The sequence below is a fragment of the Empidonax traillii genome, unplaced genomic scaffold (genome assembly GCF_003031625.1).
Source record: "Empidonax traillii isolate 1590-97213 ecotype Southwest subspecies unplaced genomic scaffold, ASM303162v1 scaffold1325:size547790, whole genome shotgun sequence".
Taxonomy (NCBI): Eukaryota; Metazoa; Chordata; class Aves; order Passeriformes; family Tyrannidae; genus Empidonax; species Empidonax traillii.
Window position 1 is genome coordinate 318377 of NW_020956518.1, and position 14640 is coordinate 333016.

At 50.5% G+C, this 14640-nt stretch overlaps 1 protein-coding gene across 2 annotated transcripts in view; it reads left to right on the forward strand.

Annotated features, from left to right (window-relative positions):
* Window positions 1–14137: 14137 nt before the first annotated feature.
* Window positions 14138–14640, forward strand: part of CSRNP1 (cysteine and serine rich nuclear protein 1) — a 16867-nt gene continuing 16364 nt past the window's right edge. Inside the window, exon 1 of one of the 2 annotated variants that reach the window (XM_027906595.1) lies at window positions 14138–14179. The gene's annotated coding sequence lies outside the window, so the exon portion shown is untranslated. Of the gene's footprint in view, window positions 14180–14277; window positions 14293–14640 lie in introns of those variants that run through there. The other variant, XM_027906596.1, reaches the window with a different exon arrangement.

Genomic DNA, 14640 nt, shown 5'->3' on the forward strand with positions numbered 1-14640 from the left:
GCTAACGTGGTAGTGACAATTTTGATGATTTCTGTGCTTTTATTTTTTTGGGGGGGCTTCCCAAGATCTTGGGAACTTTATATTTTATTGATGAATTTTTGGCCTTTCTGGATGTAGAAGAAAGCTTAACCTGCTGACTCAAAAACCAGAAAGCAAGAAGAGAACGTAGAAGTCGAAGACTTTCCTTGAAAACCTTGTGACTCTTAAGTCAATCTTCCCCTTTCAGGGGGGCTCATGAGGCTGAGATCTGACACAACCACGGGCAGATTTTGCTTTCAGTGAACAAGACATAAGGTGTAATCTGAGTACCTGCAAAGGGGTGATCTGCTCACAGCTCTCCCAGCCACGCTGCTGAGGAGAGGGACAGGATAACTCAGTACTGGCTCATTATGGGCTTGATGATATCTCTCTTGTAAGTTACTAAACCCATTTTGTTCATTTTGCAACACATCAATTTTATGGCCGAGGCTGAAGTATTTACTCGTCCTTGGGGTTTGCAGTTGTTGAGATACGGGGTGAAAAAGCAGCTTGCATGTAAAATGTGGCTGAACTCTGCTATCCATTCAACAGAGAGTCAATAGTTCAGGAGTTAATTCATGAGAAGAAGGGAGTAAAAACACACCAAGGTCAGGATCTCATGACCCACAGGCTGTCTATAACTCCATCTGAAAGACCTTGTAATACATAGGTATGTGGCTTAGAAAATGCATAATATTGTGGTTAAGCGAGGCATTTCACAAGTTTTGTAACATCACACTGCTGGCAAACTTTCTTGAGCACATATCATGTTCAGATCAGAGCTCTCTGCAGGGTGGAAAACATTAGGGTGATGAAGGTTTTCAGTCTCATGACACACAAATTGATATGCTGAAAAAATGTTTACAGGCTGGTGAGTGTCCCATAAACCCCCTCCAAAGATTTTCCTCTTAGGGAGCTGTGCTGATCTACACCGGAGCTCTGGCCCTCTCCATGCCATATCCCAGGAGCCAGGGAATGCCAGGCCCAGGTAGTTTCTCCCAGTTACCCACTCGCTGTTCCTCCTCACAGCGCCGTGAGATTTGTGTGGTGTCAGCACTGACAGACAATTTCCTGTCTTTCCCTCAGTTCATCCCAGGTGTGGTGCAGACGAGGTTCAGGTTTCCAGCCTTGCAGAGCTCAAGGTCCCCATCCAAGTACTACTTCAAGGCATCCCCCTTCCTACCTCTCCTTTTTAAATGCCCAGGAGAGAAGGCTGCAGAGAGCCACACCCTCTCTGGTGAAGGATGGACCTGGTGAGGAGTGAGAGCAGAGCTTCCTGCCTGTCCAGCTGGCCCTCAGCCTGCAGGCAGGAATTTGGGATGCCATGCACCAACCTTGCTCCAGCCCATCGGTTGCAAGCTGGAAGGGGCTGGACATGATCTAGCACCTGGAGACCTTTGCAAGGTGGACAATGGGTTTGATCCTTAATCTCTTCAGTGGTGGCACCCAAGGGATTGATGGCATGGTCACACCCAGCCAGATGCTCTCTGCTATCTCTGAACTGGATCTAATCTCCTAGCTGGCTCTGAAAAATGACCTAGCTTGACAAAAGAAAGGGAGAGGAATGGGACACAGGGTTTCCTTAATCTAGACAAGGTCCTGAACAAGAAGGCAGCAGGGGCTGCTGTGGCAGCAGGAGGTGTCAGGGAGCAGGGAGGATGGAACGGAGGGAGCAGGAAGGACAGGAAGGAGGGCTGCTCTCAGGCACCCCTGCCTCAAACACTTATCTCCTGGTTCCTGAGGGAACACAGCATCTTGTGTGAACTGGGGTAAAATCACTGGCTTTCTGTTCCTCATGTGCAGAACGAGATCCTTTACACTTCCCTTCAGACCTGTCCTCTTTGTTTGCAGCATGGGATGGCTGTGACAGAGAATGTCTCTTGCTGCATGCAAGTGCACAGTTCCCAGCACTGCAAACTTCCTTGGGGACCCAGAAGTGTTGCCAGAGAATTAATTCGGAGCAATATTTGCACGCCGACCCTCAAGGCAGCCTGTGCTCCTGAAGGCCCCCTCCTCTTTCACTTGCAGGTTTTTCTTGCAGCGATTTGAAAAGTAAGGGGGAGGAGGGGGGAGGGAGAAGGCATTAACGGAACAAATGCTCCAAAAGCGGTTCCAAAAACATTTCCATCTTCCGGCGGGATAGCAGCTGTGGCATGTCCAACGCTGTGTTCGGAGTAATGGTCACCAGCTGTGAGGAACCGCTTTTTTATCGACCAGAGCATTTCCTCGGGGCTGCAATAGATACCAAACACCTCCAGCTCCAAGTTTTGCAGGTGCCCAGAGCTGGCTGTGCCTTCAGCTGATGGTTTTGCCAAGGAACTCCCGCAGCTGAATTTTTCCCCAGGCCACCCCTCTGCCCACGCTGTCCTCCAGCCTCCCAGCAGCAACAGTTTCACTCAGGATGGGACAACTGGTTCTGAGCTCTCCTTGCCCAGTGTTCCCTGAAGCCAAATGCACACCAGTCCTAAAGCCACAGTAATTAAAAGGCATTTAATGAGGTAATACCAAAGATAAATCACATAGCAATAATAATTTAAAAATAATAAAAAGCTAAGACTTTTATTTCAGGAAGATCTTTTGAGGAGGGGGGCTGGATACAATCTTTTTGAGTGCTCTATTATAAGCTCTGAGTTATAAATAAATCCATATTTTAACATCTGGGATTCATAACATCTCGCTGACAGTCAAATCTCATAAAAGATGTGGTGAGCTCTACAGATGTGGGAAACCTCATTGAATGAGCTGCATAACAAAGGAAATCTAGTTCTTTTTCATTATTTACTGTTAAATCTGTGTCTCTCTGGCTCCAGAGAGGGAGCAGAGCTGCAGGGTCACCCATGCTTAAATGCACCCTTGCTAGGAAACTCACAGCAGCATCATTGTCTAAAAACCGTGGGTGAAACTAGCACTCTGTACATCATGGGCTGCCTGAAAAGCACAGGATTTTGATCTGTCCCCGATGCCCCAGGCTGCATGTTCATGCCATACCAGCAGTCCCTGGGAAACTTGCAAATAGTGGGGGATGAGAAGGTAAGCACTGCCCTGGGCAGCAAAAATACACTGAGATCAGCATGGATGTCCCTTCAGTCCCAGCACAGGATTTAAGTGAGGTGAAACAGGGGGAGCAAAGGGAAGAGAAAGGGTAGGACACCTCATCTCCCGTCTCCAAACCCTCATGAGCCACCACAGCTCCTTAGCAAGGATGTAACTAATTGAGGCTACAGCTCCAACACTTTATAATTAGCTACAACGGTAAAGAAAGGAGGGGAGGGTATTGAAGTATTTTCTGGCGAAACTTAACAACATTGACCATATTCCCACTAACTAGACCCAGCACTTGCATTGTCATGGGTGTTACAGCACACTGGAAGCTCCTTTCTACTGGGCAAACCCAAAGAAAGTAAACAGTTTATTATGGTCATGTTTAATTTGGGCTTATAAAAGTTGGAGCACTGCAGCCTGTGTTTAATGCATTTGTGGTAGTAGGGATTTGTTTTTCCCCTCCCCAAATAGCTTACTATTGATTTTCCTCTTAACAAGTGCACTTGTTCTGACAGCCCGTCTCACTCCCTGTGTTCAGAGTAAGAGGTTGTAATCTTCACGTTGGTGATATCTGAATCCTCTAGCCATAGGCACGGTTGTGTTTTCACTAAAATAGGATTATGACCTATTAATCAATAAAGATGAAGTGAGTTAGTGGAGCCGTGACAAAGAAGTGATTATTTTGCACGGCCCTGGAGGAACAGGCAGGTGCAAGAGGCATGAAAGAAAACAGCATTTCAACAGCATCATCCTCGGCCACGGGTTTTCTGTGTCCGACAGGAACGGGTGGTGTAACAAAAGGTCACACAAAGAGCCGCTGTTGGTCTTGGAATGATCAGTCTGCTGCTTTGTTGGGACCCACACAGTACAGGTGCGGAGCCACATGGGAGAGGAGACCAAAGCACTCCCCTGCTCTTCCCAGTGCCAAATCTCGAAACACTTCGTAGTGGAGAATAGAATCCTCTGTATTTGACAGAGGGGGAAACTGAGGCAGGCAAAGGTGGTGGGATTTGTCTGTGAGCCTACAGGAAGTGGGAGCCAGGGGTGGATAACAGAAAATAGGGTTCACACGTTTAGTGAGTCCAGCCCAGCTGGCTGCGTTGCGTGACTTGCACTAAGAGGCTGGCAGGCCCCTAGAGCTGAGCTAAAGCACTGGAACTACGAATTTCCAAGCTTTCAAATATTTGGATAGCCTATAAATATAATTTTAAGCTCCTAATCCCTCCCTGTCAAATGGTATAATTTTTTTTCTCCTTCTTTTCGGTTTCAACCTTCCTTCTCTTTTGGTTTTGCTAAAGCAGCCTCAGCTCTGACATCATTTAAGAATTTCATTTAACAAAATGTTTTGAATCATTTGTGCTGGTTCTGGAGACTCTGCCAATGGAAACATCCCCTGCAGCAAGTGCAATTTTAAACCTTGAATGTGCTTTTTTTTCTCTTTTCCTCCCTCCTGTAGTTACACTAAGAGCAAATCTCTTCCCTGGACTTCTGCACAACTTTCCCAGAGGAAAGGGTTGCTCTGGGATGTCAGAACATGGTTTGCCCAACCGAGCAGAGCCCATCTGGAGACAGGGCAGCTTCCTCATATGTCCCCCTGTTCCCTATCAGTCCTCCTGGGTGGGTAAGAGGAGGAGGAAGGGCATGTCTGGGGCTTTGAATGTGGCACACTGGCTGCAACACCAGAGATGTGAAACTCAACAATGGGTAAAGGGAGAGGACACAGCTGGGAATGAAATCCCACTCTGTAGCTATCAATATTATTTTTTATCATATGACAATGTTGGCACCTCCTGCTAACGAACACTGCTCCAGAAATTGGCATCCTTGTATCGCGCTCTCCTTCACCCTCTTTTTAATGGTTGCACAGAAATAGCAACATCATGTCCTGGAGCCAACCAAGGCAGAAGTGCAGGGTCCTGAGGTCACATGTAATACTCAACAGCCTTCAGATGGCAAAAACAAGCAAAAAACCAAGGTGGCCCTCAGATATCCCTGATGCACTACTGCCAGATATCTTCCTTGTCATGATGTGCAAGCACTTGGATAACAGTATTCGGTGCTTGAGGTTGCCTTTGGGAAGCAGGAATGTCCTTTGCAGATCCTTGACCCTTCACAATGTGTCTCTGATCAAACCCAAGAGACATGCATTAAAAACCTCTTCTTAAGGATCAGGGCTGAGGTAATTAACTTATGGGTCATTTCCAAACAAAATGCTCCCTGAGTCCCCCTGGGCACAAGAACCTCTCCATGAAACCCTTGGGTGAGGAACCTCTCTTCCAACAGCAAAAGAGACTCCAAAAGGGGACATATGGGATATTTTATGGCAATATTATGGTTCTATTGATACACACTCAGGCTTATAATAAGAGGGTGTAATAGATAGTAAGTGCAAATGACTCATTCACTGAGATTTTCCAGGATTAGACAGCAGCAGAAGGGCAACAGCTGTGTAAAACGGACTTTAAAAAATAATCTTCTAATAAGATTTTAATAAACCTGTTAGTAAATTATAATGCTTGACTTCAAGAACTATTTCTCCCCTGCAGCGTTTCTCTGTGGAGTTAAAGCTGTGATGCTCTCCAGCATGCATGATACAACCTCGACAGCACTGTTGGCAGGGCAGGGAGTCCTCAGGTCAATGAATGAACGGAAAAATCACACCTGTGGGCAGAAGCTGAATCTTGAAAAGCTATTCCAGGCCTCCTCCAATATTGACTTTTAGAATTGAGCTCAACCTCCTTTTTTGCACTATTCTTGCCACCTTTTTCTTTCTGTTGTCTTGAGTGGATTATTTAAAAAAAAATAAAAAAAATAGCGTTTTATGAAACAAAGAGCCCCCTCTTTTCGTTGCACTCCAGACTGTGTGCAGCCAAATGCTGGCATACAAAAGCCTTCCCCTAAATCCCATGTCTGGACACGCATGTGCACATTGCCGATGCAGGGAAACTGCCACAGGTTTTGTCCTTTTCTCAGGAGTTTGTCTCCTGGGGTCAAGTCATTACATGGTAATCTTGGCTTTTGCTTGGAGGAGGGAACTCGTTTTTGCAGCTGCCACAGTTTAGGAGAAAAGCTTGTATGTGCAAATGTTTGGGAACTCAAAAACCAGAACGGAAACCAAAAGGACTCAGGTTTATTTCCCTTCCTCAATCCTCTCTGAATTGCAGCACAGTTGTGTTTAAGCTGGACCTGGCCAAGCTGCTCCTGTTTCTTATGAGTTTGTGGGTATTTTGGCCCCAGCAGGACAATGTTCATCTGCCTTTCTCCCTCTTGTTAAATGAGGTGTCAATCATTTATCCTGTTGTATTATGGAGTTTCCCACCACCCTCAGATGTCACCACAAAGTGCACATTATGTCAGTAAGTAAATCTCTAAGTTTATCTACATAACACACCTACGTTTTTACTCTTTTGACAAAGTTAGAGAGCAGAAGCATAAATGCAGCTCCTCAGTTTTACAGGATGATTGGGGAAAATAACCTTCAGGTGGGGTGAGATACATCAAAGCCCAGACCACCTGCCCCACTGCACTGGGGACAGGTTATGCAGAAGAAATCATCAAAGGCTCAATGTTCTGCCACATAAACTATTCAGTGGCAGTTTTCCCTTGTGGCTTCCACCTCACAGGGCACTGCTTGCCCTGCTTGAGTAGGTGTGTTCAGCAGGTGCCTGCAGTGGGGGTTTAGGATTCCTGCAGAAACACCTGAACTCCTGCACAGGGTAATCCAGAGTTCCCTGTTTCTGGAGTTTTCCCCCACTGATATTAAGGTAACCTGGAAATATCTGGCTTACCTTGTATCCATCCTTCTCTAGAAGGTCAGCCCCATCTTGGAGCCTCAGTTTCCCAGTGGTAAAACTGGGGGTAAGACCCAGGACCTGCTGCCCAGGGAACAATGAGGGTGGCACAGTCACACTGGGGAGCACCGAGCCCCCTGGATGTGGCAGCTCTGTCTGGGAGTTAAACAGATTTACAGCAGACGTGAATTTAGCTCAGAAGCCCCAACATTGATCACAAGCACTTCAGGAGTGTGACCTGCCACCAAGCCCATAAAGCACCACCAAAACCAGTAATTAACTCTGTCCCTAATTCCATACACTTGCCCTTTTCACGCTGCCAGGATCTGATGTCAAAACTCAGTGACCCTGGGCATCCTGCAAGTGACAACTCACAGATAAAACCTGCACACAGATGCAGACCTGGTGTCCTTTCGGTAGCTTCCATTTTTAAACAAGTGTTCTCATCTGGAGCTCTGGCACTGAGAAGAAAGCACTGAAGCATCACTGTGGCCACCAAACACTGCTTCAGCTCTTGGTGACACTGGAGCAGCGCTTTTCTGTTGGGAGGTTTGCTGTGAATCAAGTCAATCAAGTTAAATATAAATAGATGCACACACACCTACTTGTATGCACATAAGTTTTGCATGTATTTTGCTGCTATTTCAGTGCAGCTCAAGTATCACAGGGGCTGCTCAGGGGAAGCAATGCCCCTGCCCCATTAGCTGGGCTTGTGAAAACCTTTGTTAGAGGAGAAAATTGACCTTTAGTCATAATGTTATTTTTACTGGCTTTAGATCCTGACTTCTCTCTGAAACTCTTTAGTCTTAAGGAGCCACCACAGCCCTCCAGGAGTCTGCAGCCCTCTCCTGCACTGGAGCTTCACCCCAGCAGTGGCAGGGGCAGGTGTGCCGGTGTCCCAGATGCTCCCATTCACAGTCCAGCCCATTTGCTCCAACTTTGCATCAAAATGGGATCATGCTGAGATGCCAAAATCAACTCACCAGCTTCTGCTGAGGCAGGGGGGTAGTAACTTTTTCAGACAGCTCAGGTATTTCCTCCAGAGCTCCAGTCTGTCACATCACTGCAAATATATCTGCACTGGATGGTTTTTGCTGGTTAAGAGGGGGGTGCAATGAAGGCTTTAGATTGCCTCGTGCAAGGATGGTAGGGGCTGTTGGGGGCCTGCAGTGAATAAACACCCAGTGGTGTCTGGCCATACCCATCTCCCTACCCAGCTCGAAGTCTAGAGCACCTTCACTGCAAAGTGACGAACAAAAGGCAACAAAAACTGCTTTTTCTCTCTAAAGGCTGTCACCAGCCAACCCAACAGAAGTGAAATAACCCCCTTGCCCAGTCTCCCTCATAGTTTATGATAAAGAGCCTTTTGTTGCAGTTTAATTTGCAAACTTTCTCTTCTGCCATTCTCATGTACCACCATTCCAGAGACTCATATAATTATTTTTACAAGAAACGCTTTCAGACAAATAAGTCTGGGGAGGTTTGTAATTTCTATTACCTCATGGCGACTCCATTGATAGACAGCAGCACACCTTGGGAGAATTAGAGAGCATAAAGTAATGGAGGTTTTTGTCCTCTCAAGACAGAGCTGCGAGTGCTGCTTGGCTCACTGCCAACGCCACCAATTACCAACCTGGAGCAGGAGACAGGTTCTAGTGATGAAAAATTACAGTTTTCCAGCAAGCCTGGTGATGATGGAGCAGTACTGTGAGCTACCATTTCCTTCAGGGCCTGTTAGGCATCCAGGACTATGATGTGTTTTGGGCCACCTCAGTGTTTAGGACAGTTGCTGTCCCTCTGCTGGGGGGAAAAGGATGGAGTTTGTATTGCTTCCTCTTGCCTTTGCTCCCACTCATGACTCTTCCCTGGCTTCTTTATTTTTTGCAGAAGCCCGTTCTGCCAGGAGACAGAACAGTTGAGCATAAAAAAGCAATTTCGGAGGCTCTGTCATTGGCAATTACGCTTGAAAGCCAGAGATTTAATTATTGTGTGAGAGCGATACCCTTGAAAGAGAAATCGCAACGGTCCCATCACTTGAGACGTTTCAGCGCTGAAACAGACGACTCACGAAATGTCAAGGAGCGAAAAACGCAGCACTCCTGTGCTTCCCACCTCCAGATCCTGGTGCGAGGCTTTCTGTTGACACCGAAATTAACTGCTGGTTGGGTTAATTGAGGACGCAGGTGCCCCCCTCGAATCCAGCTGTCTGGATAGCACGAGGTTTTGTCACACTTATTTTCCTTGCCGCTAACCACTGCTAACGAGTGGCTGGAGGTGTGCGGAGCTTCCACAATTCCCATTTCATGCCTGCACTTCAAATTAACACTTATTCACTCGGGGTGATGATTTTTTGTGTGTTTGTTGGGAATCTAGCAATTATACCAGCACTCACCGGCAAACAGGTCATATTCTCCATCTCTCTCAAGCATACAGGCTGCCTGTACATGTAGGAGAGCAGTGAATTACTCTCTCCCTGTCTCTATCAAGGACTGACAGCAGAGTGAAGAAAGCACGTTTCAGTAAATGCATAAGTAATTACCCAGCCAGTATATAATAGCACAGGGCTTTAAATGCTATAGATGCGACTATCTTCCAACATCAGCTCAGAGCAGGAGCTGGTGGAGTGGTGCTGGTGTAAAATCAATGAGCTAACCACAGGACATCTTCACCATGTCTGCATGGCCAGACTCACACCCCCAAGGCTGTCCCAGCACAGCTGTGTCCTTCCGAGGGTTCCCAGCAGCTGAAACGAAGTCTTTGATTTGCCAGTTTTGTGTCCGTCTTTCAGAGGAAGGAAAAAAACCCCCTCAAACCAGCTCAATGCCCTCGTTCGACGCGTGATTCGGATGTGTTGGGTGGGAAGGAGCCCTGGCACCAGGTCAGGCAGCCCACAAGCCGCCACAGCAGCTCGCTGTGATTGCACAACACATCACAACAGCAAAGTGTTCGCTTTATCTGAATGTGAACAGGAGGAGTCGGGGCCAGGGGGCGAGTCGGGGACACCGGGGGTGATGCTGGACATGTGACTGCCCAAGTGGGGGTTGGTGCGGCAGTGGTTTCTTTTCCCATGTCGTCCCGTCGTCACTCTCAGATGGGTTGTTACAGCACCCAGCAGCACAACCACAGACAGATACAGCTGATAAACCTTTTCAGAATCACACTCAGGATATGACATAAAACCAGGGGGAAAAGTCGCATCACCAAACCCAGATATTCCCGGTTTATGCATCCCTAAGCACCAAGAGGCTTTTAACCCCAGGGAAAGCGCATCTCCCGCTGCAGGACAAGCACAAAACTGGCAGGGAGGAGCTTGACATCCCGAGCCCGTCCAGCTCACACCTCTTATCTCGCCGCTCGTGTGTCACACAGAATCCTCCCCCGGTCCTTTCCCGCTGGGCTCCCCGCTCCCTGCGCTTGCTCTGCTGCTGCTGCTCTCTGCCAGGACACTTATCCCTGCCACGGCCGGTCAGCAGGGAATTTCCTCCCGCCGGAGCAGCGTTCACGTGGCCCCCAGCCAGGGAAACCAGCTCCAGGCCGGCGCTGCCAGCAGCCTTTGCCAAAGGAGCGAGGGCTTTCCTGGGCGCAGGGGCTGCGAGCTGTGCTGGCTTCACAGGGAAAAGGATGCTGCTCCTTGAGAGGTGAAAGAGACGTGTTAAAAACCAATCCGACCTCGCTCAGGTTAAAGAGAAACAGATTTATTTATTTTTTTTCTCTCTCTCCCTTTCATGAATTAATTTGTTGGAGGAACGAGGCTCAGAGATGCAACAATAAAACACACATTGAGTCAAACAGATATTTCTTTTAACTTACACAGGAAAACTTCTTATATTGGTTGGGGGTTATTCATCCTCCTGTGTAAGCTTCCACTTACTGATGTAGTAGTGCTTTTAGGCTGATATTAAAACAAAAAATATTGCTGCTTCAAAACCAAGTTTTGTTTCAGCTCCCCCTTCTCTTTCACAGCACAACTACGGGCAGTTTTGAGTCAGAATTGCTCCTTGCCTGACCAAATCGCTAAATAATTTCTGCCCTGTGTGGGACTCTATCTCACAGTGGCTTTACATTCATTACAAGTAATAAAAGCAAGAGAGAAAATGTGTAAGCTGGGGGTTGCTGGCAGCCTTTCTGGCTTTTTTCCCTTTCCCATATGCCCCGGCTTGCACGCAAAACTCAGCCCGGTGATGGTGGCCACTGACCCCCCCCTTCATCTCACAGACACAGCGTAGAGATAGGTGATATTGTGTCCTGGTCTGGCCATACTGAAGCTCTCCAGGTCCCCAGGGAGACCTCCCTGGCGCCAGGACCCTTTCTGGGCTCGGCGATGGGCGGCTGCCACGCCGGTGGGGTGTAGTCTGTGAGGTGGAGGACGTGAGGAGCCAGTGTACAACCTGAACTTGGTCACCCTCGGCCCAAACCCTGAAGAGGAAAGCCTGCACGCATGACACCTTCCTGTTAGGAAATATTAATCACGGCCATGTCCAAACATGGTAAATGAAACCTCAGGAAAACCGCTTCTTCGGTGATCGAGTGCTGTGCGCTGGTATATTCAGGAAGGCCCTCCTGCCTCAAAGACAGGACCCACAGTCATCAGGGCACCATCTAGAATTACAGATTGCCTCTGACATTTGCGTATTTGAAGGAAAATCTCAGCTCATCCCTCCTGTGCCTCCATACCACTGGGAGCTGTGGCTGATGTTTTATGGGCTGGGGAGAGGGACACAGGGTGAGTTAAGTAGTGGGGTGAAGCATCTGGAGAGGAGAAGCATCAATCAAGTACCACAGGAGAACTGGCTTGAGGATGTTCTTAGTCCTCCCTGGTTCTCACTCTTGCCCTTTGCAGCTCTTAGGGCAAAGGGTTGAGCTGCCCTGTCCGTGGGAATCCGTGCCAGCACTCTTGCTTGCAGAACTGTGTGGGAAGCATTCTGGAGCTAAGGAGCTCACAGTGAAGCAAAGGGAAACGTGCTAGGGGAAATCCACCCCACACCTCAGTCCATCCTCCCTCACCTTCACAGTAAATCCCTCTGGGGGCCAAGCCTCACATATAGGGCCTAAGTCCCTTCTGGGGACCCAATTCTTTGTGGGGAATAGTTCTTACTTGTAGGGTCTAAACCCATTTTTGTGATCAACCCTTGCCCATGGGGCCCAGATCCCCTTTAAGGGGCCCACATGTCCTTGGGGGATCAATCCTTGCCTGTCTGGGGATCAAGTCCCTGTGGGTCCAAAATGCCCTTTGGGAGCCAGACCTTGCTGATATGCAAGGGGGTGGGGGGAAAACCCCTTTTGGAATCCAAACTTTGCTTGAGTGCCCCAACCTCTCAGGGGACTGAAATCCTTTTTGCGATCCAAGTCTTTTTTGTGTGGTCCAGAACCCCTGTGTGGTCCAGAACCCATGTGTGGTCCAAGTCTGTTTTGGGTTCCAAGCCTTTTGTGTAGGTGTCAAATTCCCTTGGTGTCCAGAAACCCCTTTGAGGGAGAAAACTTGCTTCTGGATTCCAACCACCTCATGGGGCCAAAAAACTTTTAGGGGGCAATTCCTGCTTGTGGGTCCCAAACCCCTGTGGGGATCAAAGCCCCTGTGGGGTTCAAAGCCCCCTGTGGTGTCCCACTCTGTTGTGGGGTCTGAGCTGTGACTGTGGGTCCCCAACCCCTTGTGAAGAAACAAACTCTTTGCAGGGTCCAAATCCCTTTCAGGAGCCAAGCTGAGCTGTGGGTTCCAAACCCACTGTGGAACCCAAATGTATTTCAGGGTCCAAGTTTTTTCTGTGGGTCCCCAACCCTTCCTGGGCTCCAAACCCTTTGAAGTGCCCAACCCCCTTTTGGGGTCCTCATCTGCTTCGGGGTCCCAAGCCACCTGTGGTATTTACGTGTGCTCTGTGGTCCAAGTTGTGCTTGGGAGTCCCTTGGCAGAGTCTAAATCCTTTTCAGAAGCCAACCCTGCTTGGGGGTCCCCAGACCGCTGTGGTGCCTAAATCTGTTTTGAGGTCCAACCTTTGACTGTAGGTGCCAACCCTCTGTGACTGTGGGCCCAAAGACCCCAGGGTGCCCAAAATTGTTTTGGAGTCCAAGCTTTGCCTGTGGATTCCCAACCCCTTGTGGGCTCTGAACTACTCGAAGCACCCAACAACCTCTTGCTTTAAGGTCCCCAGACCCTTGTGGTGCACAAATGTGTTTGGGGGTCCAAGCTTTGCCTGAGTCCCCAACTCTTTCTGAGCTCTGAACCCCTTGAAGTAGGTTTTCTTTTGTGGTCCACATCTGCTTTTGGGTCCCCAGCCTCCTGTGATATTCAAATTCATTCTGGACTCCAAGCTGTGCCTGTGGCTTCCCAACCCCTTGCAGAACACAGGCCCCCTGTGTGGAACAAATCCATTTTGGGGTTCCCGTCCCCACCATGGTACTCAAAACTACCTTGGGGTCCAACCTGTGTCTGTGACTCCCTGACTCCTTGTGGGATAGACCTCCCCATGGGACTCTAATCCATTTTGGGGTTCCCAGCCCCCCGAGGTACTCAGAGACACTTTGCGGTCCACACTGTGCCTGTGGCTCCCCAACCCCTGGGGGTACAGCCCTCACCCAAGAGACTCAAATCCACTTTGAGGGTTTCCCAGCCCCCCATGGCTACTTCAAGGTCCAAGTGGTGTCTGTGGCTCCCCAGCACCTTGTGGGATAGAAACCTCCCTTTAAGACTCAAATCCACTTTGGGGTTCCCAGCCCACTTTGGTACTACACTTTGGGGTCCACCCTGTGCCTGTGGCTCCCCAACCCCTTGAGGGACACAGCTTCCCCACGGGACCCAAAATCATTTTGGGGTTCCCAGCACCCCGTGGCCACTTGCGGTTCAAACAGTGCCTGTGACACCCCCCACCCCCCCCATCTCCTTGTGGGATAGAACTCCCCCATGGGAATAAAATCCATTCTGGGGTTACCAGCCCCCGTGGCACTCAGAGCCACTTTGGAGTTCACCCTGTGCCCGCGTGGGACACAGCCCCCCCCGCCGCCGTGCGGCCCAAATCCCTTTTTGGGGGCCTCCCTCCCGCCGTCTCAAAGCGCTGCGGAGCCGAGCGGTGCCCGCGGTGCGTTCGGGGCGGTGCGGGGCGGTGCGGGGCGGTGCCTCCCGCCGCCCCTGACTCAGCGCCCCGCCCGGCGGGGGCAGGAAGCCGGGCGGGCCGGCCGGCCCCGCTCCTGTCACCGCCTGCGTCAGAGCCCGGAGTTTTCCACTGACGGAAAAGGGCAGCGCGGGGCGGCGCAGCCCGGCCCGGCCCCGGCAGCGGAGCGGGAGGCGCCGCGCCAGGCACCGCCGCTGCAGCCGAGACCCGCCACCGCCGCCGCAGGTACGGACCGCCGCGGGCAGCCGGGATGGGCATGTGGGGAAGCGGCGCTGGGGCTTGGGGAGAGGCGTCCGTGTTCCACCAACCCTGCGGCTCCGGGCTCCGCTCGGAGCCAGGTCGGTACTTGCCCAGCGCGGGATTCGAACCTGGGGATCCCGGTCAGGAGCCATCCCCTTCGGCCGGAGGTCCCCTCCGCGGTCCCCTTCGGCCGGAGGTCCCCTCCGCGGTCCCCTTCGGCCGGAGGTCCCCTCCGCGGTCCCCTTCGGCCGGAGGTCCCCTCCGCGGTCCCCTTCGGCCGGGGGTCCCCTCCGCGGTCCCCTTCGGCCGGGGGTCCCCTCCGCGGTCCCCTTCGGCCGGGGGTCCCCTCCGCGGTCCCCTTCGGCCGGGGGTCCCCTCCGCGGTCCCCTTCGGCCGGGGGTCCCCTCCGCGGTCCCCTTCGGCCGGGGGTCCCCTCCGCGGTCCCC